The 5421-nt window shown below is 42.5% G+C and overlaps 1 pseudogene across 1 annotated transcript in view; it reads right to left on the reverse strand.

Annotated features, from left to right (window-relative positions):
- Positions 1-75: 75 nt before the first annotated feature.
- Positions 76-5421, reverse strand: part of LOC103749521 — a 6045-nt pseudogene continuing 699 nt past the window's right edge. Inside the window, exon 2 of the transcript XR_001872891.1 lies at positions 76-728. The product of XR_001872891.1 is annotated as a 60S acidic ribosomal protein P0 pseudogene (transcript). The remainder of the gene's footprint in view (positions 729-5421) is intronic.

Genomic DNA, 5421 nt, shown 5'->3' on the forward strand with positions numbered 1-5421 from the left:
TTTATTTTTTAAGAACAGTAAGAATTTATTTCCACGTTTCTCAAATAAAGGCCAAGCTGTTTGCTTTCTGGGGAATTAGTCAAAGAGATAAAATCCCATATCCTCATCTGACTCCTCTGACTCTTCCTTAGCTTCAACCATGGCTGGGGCTGCAGCAGGAGCAGCAGTGGTGGCAGCAGCAGAAGCAGCAACAACAGCAGCAGCAGCAGCACCAACTACAGGGGCAGCAGCCACAAATGAGATGGATCAGCCAAGAAGGCCTTGACCTTTTCAACAAGTGGGAAGGTATAATCAGTCTCCCCAGACAAAGCCAGGACACGCTTGTACCCACTCATGATAGAATGTGGGACTGAGGGAACGGTTGGGTAACCAATCTGCAGACAAACCCTGGCCACCTTGCAGACACCCTCCAGGAAATGAGAATGCAGTTTCCTCTGTGATGTCAAGCACTTCTGGGTTGTAGATGCTGTCATTGTCAAACACCTGCTGTATGATCACCCCAAAGGAGAAAGGGGAGATGTTCAGCATGTTCAGCAGTGTGGCTTCACTGGCTCCCACTTTGTCTCCAGTCTTTATCAGCTGCACATCACTCAAAATTTCAATGGTGCCCCTGGAGGTTTTCATGGTAATGCCTAAGGCCTGGAAAAGATTCTTCTTGGGCCCCAGACCAGTGTTCTGAGCCACCACAGTGAGTGCACATGGAGCAATGGTACCTGCATGGGCAGCAGCTGGCCACAGATTTATTTTTTTATGGGGCTTTTGGCTACTCTAACATTCTCCCCTCTGAAGAGGTAACCCTAAAATCTTTTAAGGATCAGATAAAAGCTCCCAAATATATTTGACATTTTTGGCCTTTGGAATGGAGTATATTGCTAAGAGCCCCAGGATATTGTGAGTTTTTGCCAAGAAACAGGTTACTTTTCTTTAGGGTCTTCTTATCCTCAGTACCTAGTCAATTCCTACCTCTTATTCTTATCACACCATCCTTTGAAGAGGTTACCCAAATTGCCAATGGAGAATTGAACACAGACCGCTCTGGCTTCTTCCAGGCTGAACAGGGACACAGAGTGAGACAATTGAAGTACCCCTTCAGTGGGCCTATCTAAAAGGCTTCCAAATTACATAACTCTTATCTCTAGGGTGAAAAGAAAGTCCTTGAATTGTGAATATGAGATGTGAAGGAGAAGTAAAGGCAAGAGTAATTAGCATTATAAGTTCTAGACGAGGAACTAGAAAAAAGTCAGAACAGGGCAATTTTCAAATGTTCATATGAGAGTCCATCAGAATTCCTTGACAAAGGCCTCCAAAAGCATCCCTCTATTAGGTTCCTCCTCATTTTTCTTTTGTCTTCCAAGGCTGGATTCTGGAGTGATGGATTCAGGATTTGCTTTCAGGTATTTTAATAGATGTCGGAGTGGTTAGACTCAGTGTCATTTTCCTCTCAAAGACTTCTAGATAGGGGGAGAAATCAAATTTATCCATCATTTTAGAACAATAGTTGGTTGTCTCCCTTAGCTACATGTAGGCACTATAGTATTTGAGATTAAGATTTGAAGTCTTTCATTTGAGCAGCGCTTTCTGGTTAGGAGCAAAATCATCAATGAGAAATAATTGTTTAAATAACTTTTCATATAGACTTAAGCTTAGTGTGTGGGAAGTGTAATGCCTTGAACTCTTAAAGAAATATATTGATGACTTTACTCTTAGGTTATACTTTCCTTTTGGGTGTTTAAGGCCATACAGTTGGCCCAAATAAATCAGTTTGTATATATACTTAAAGTCATTTGAGGATTTGTTCCTCAGTGGTCACATTGGCTTGGGAGGGGCCCCTGCTGCAGTGCTTTTACCAGTTCCATCTATGTGAAGATAAGTCAAAGGTCCTTCTCAACCATGGCTGGCATCACTTGGAAGCATGGAGGAAATGTTTCCTGTGAGTTGATCCTCCTCTTTGTAGATTGGACACTGGTTCAAGTCCATCTGGTGGGGTTTCCATGGCCTCCCTGAACAAGAGGACAGGTGACTCTCCACAGTTACAAGACATTTTGACAGATGTTCCATAGTCCCCTGGAACTTAGTTGACCTTGGAACGTAGATAAGCCTTGGGTAAAAAACCAAATATTCTCAGATAAACCTTGAGTAGATATTTATTTTGTTCCTTAAACTAGTTGACTAAATTATGACCATAGACATTTTAATATTATGTGTATTATTTTTATCTTATCCTTTATATATAATAACAAAACTACACAGACCTTCATCATTTACTTAGGCTTTCTCATTTTTTTCTACTTTGGAAAATATCTCCATTCTCATATCCTTTGAACATCTTTTACATTCTCATTTTCTTTTTTTAAAAAAGTATGAGACACAATAGAATTAACAAATAATTTTTTATCTGTTGTGAGACTTCTTTTCCTCAGAATGCTAAGCAATGTTTATTCCCTTTTAAGGTTCTAGTGTCAAGCCAATATTTGATTAAAGTTTTACTGGGGAACCAATGAATTTATTGAGCTTACTTACAAAGATAACTGAGGGGTTGCTGAGGTGTATGTATGACCTGAGGGTATGCACATTGGAAAGACTTTACCTAGCATGGGTCATGCCTTCTCTTCTTAGCCTTCCCCAGATTGTATACTTTAGCCCTCCTCAAATCCAGGAAGCCATGTGTCATTAGGGTCAAATTATATACATTTGGCTGGGGAGAGTGGCTGGATAATCTGGTGAGGGTCCAATGACCTTGCTTGGCTCTCCCTTAATGAATGAACACAACCGTCAACAAGCCCAATTGTGACGATGTTTAGTGATCAGGCTCAGCTGAAGTTGTGATGATGGTAATTATTTAATGCAGAAGGGACTGCTGTAGAGCATCATCTTATTAAAAGGACCTGGACTTTAAAAGAATTTGGTGCTAGGATCCACATATGAGGGAGAACATATGTCATTTGTTTTTCTGAGTCTGTGTTACTTAGCTTAGTATAACAGTTTCTAGATCTATCCATTTACCTGTTTAGTTTTTTAAACCACACTGCTTTCAATAGTGGTTACATGAGTTTGCATTCCCACCAGCAGTCAGTGAATGAGCGGACCCTATTCTGCACATTCTCATCAGCATTTGGTGTCATTTGTTCTCTTGATCTTAGCCACTCTTATTGGGGTCAAAGGAAACCTTAAAGTTGCTTTGATTTTTATTTCCCTAATTACTAAAGAGGTGGATCATTTTTAAAAGTGTTTCTTAGTCATTTTGTTTCTTTATTTGAGAACTCTTTGTTCAGGTTCTTAGCCTATCTTTTATTGGGTCTTTTGTTTTCATGTTTCTTTGATTTCAGAATTCTTTAAAGTAAATTTTAAATCACTCTGACCAACCACTTGAAGGGAGTTCTCTCCTGTCTGGTTCTGTGTTCCTTGCCATACAGCCCCCAGGTATACATATGTACTAATATCCAGGCACCGTATGTGTATTTGTCAGGGGTTTTTGAGCAATGCATTTCCCTCTGGTTTCTGTAAGCCCCCAAGTTCCATTCACCTCTACTCTCTATCCCTCCATCCAACCTCACTCCTCTCTCCCCAGTTCAAGGGCTCCTATTATTCCTTCCCTCTCCCCTTAACACCAAGCTCCCATCCTTCCCTCTTTCCTGAGTTCCCTCCTCCCCCACAATGGCCCCCTGCATGTCCCTCCCTCCTCTCCTTCCAGGAGAACACTCTCACTTTCCCCACTCCCCCCTGGTAACATCAGTTCCCTACTATTCACCTCTTTCAGTTTCTTTCTTTCCTTTACCTCTTATTTCTTTTCCATTTTCCTAGCTTCTGTTGTCACATCAGGATATATACTTACATATAAAGCATTGGTGTTGTGATGTGCAAATGGGGGAGAGTATGGGGGCACGCTGGTCGCCAGGCTTGGGGTGCGCAGGTATCTGCTCCTGCGCTGCTTCCCTACATCCTCCGTGGCTCTCTGCTGCAGGGGCTTTGCCCAGCCGAGTCCCGCCCTAATTTCACCTGTGCACTTTCCTCAAGATGCAAAATCCACCGGCCGCTGGATCACATGGAAGAGTGTGAGGGCGGCTAAAGCTGGGATCCGTGAGTTGGTGATGGAAAGACAGCTCTTCCCGGGAAGACTGGATCATAGGCAGTGAGACAAGACTCAGCTCATCAGACTCAGTGTTACAGCTCTTTATTCAATGGCTCTGCGTGGCTCCAAGCCTCAGTGTCCCAGAGTGATCCAGCTTCTTCAATTATTGAGGGGAATCAGGGAACTTTATACCGTGGGGGTAGTGGTAAAAGCTTCAGCTGATAGGTACTTTGGGGATGCCTCATTTGCATGTGGAAATGGACTCCCGCCAGGCTGCCAAACTGCTTAAAAATCACACAGGAAAGCCTAATAGTTACAGAGCCCGAGGCTACATTCCTGTGGCTGCTACTTCACAAAGGAGTCAGGAAAAATGCCAGGAAGATGCCCTGCTGTGAAAGGAGTCTCTGCATATGGCTCCGAGCTCGTGAGCTATCTGGACATGAAGAAACTTCTACTTTACACAACAAAGGTCCCCAACAGGAGAGCATATGTTGCTTTCTTTCCTGTGTTTGTATTACTTCACTTAGTATAAGTGAAGCCTCTATTTATATCCATTTACCAGCAAAATTCATCTTTTTCTTACTGTGGAATAGAGCTCCATTGGGTAAATGTACCATATTTTCATTATCCATTTGTCAGTTGAGAGACATTTAGGTTGTTTCCATTTCTTAGCTATTGTGAAGAGAGCACCAACAAACATGGATGTACAGCTTTCTCTACAGTAGGATGAGTCCTTTGGATATATGCCAAGGAGTGGTATAAATGGATCATATGGTAATGGGGTAGGAACAGACCTGGAAGCCTTTTAACTGAAGTTTAGCTGTCATAGTTCTGGAGGATACTATGCAAGCCGCTAAGGGAGAAAATCAATCAATTGTCCAACCCAGCCCTAAAGCCTAATAACCTTAATGGCCAGCACAACAAACTACCTCTATTGTTGCAGCAGTGGTCCTGCTATCTGGAGACAAGTATACTGTACACCACTCATCAAAGAAGCTTAGAATATAAGTTTGAGAGATGTCCAGTTCTTGGTGATGTAACTGCAGTGGAACCTCTACACCTAAGACTCATGGAACATAGCACAACAATGGAGGGTAGAGAGGAAACTAATGTATCCTTAACTCTCACCAGTGAAGATTCCTTCCAACAGAGTGTGATGCATAGAAAAGGCCACAACTAGCCAACTTTTAAAGAACAAGGGACAAGAGTGCTGGGCGTGGTGGCATATGCCTTTAATCCCAGCACTTGGGAGACAGAGTTGGGTGGGTCTCTGTGAGTTCAAGGGCAGCCTGGATGGAAGTTCCAGTCTGGCTGGGGCTACCTCAAAACGACTGAATATATATATATATATA

The sequence above is a fragment of the Nannospalax galili genome, unplaced genomic scaffold (assembly GCF_000622305.1).
Source record: "Nannospalax galili isolate Female #2095 unplaced genomic scaffold, S.galili_v1.0 scaffold126, whole genome shotgun sequence".
Lineage (NCBI taxonomy): Eukaryota > Metazoa > Chordata > Mammalia > Rodentia > Spalacidae > Nannospalax > Nannospalax galili.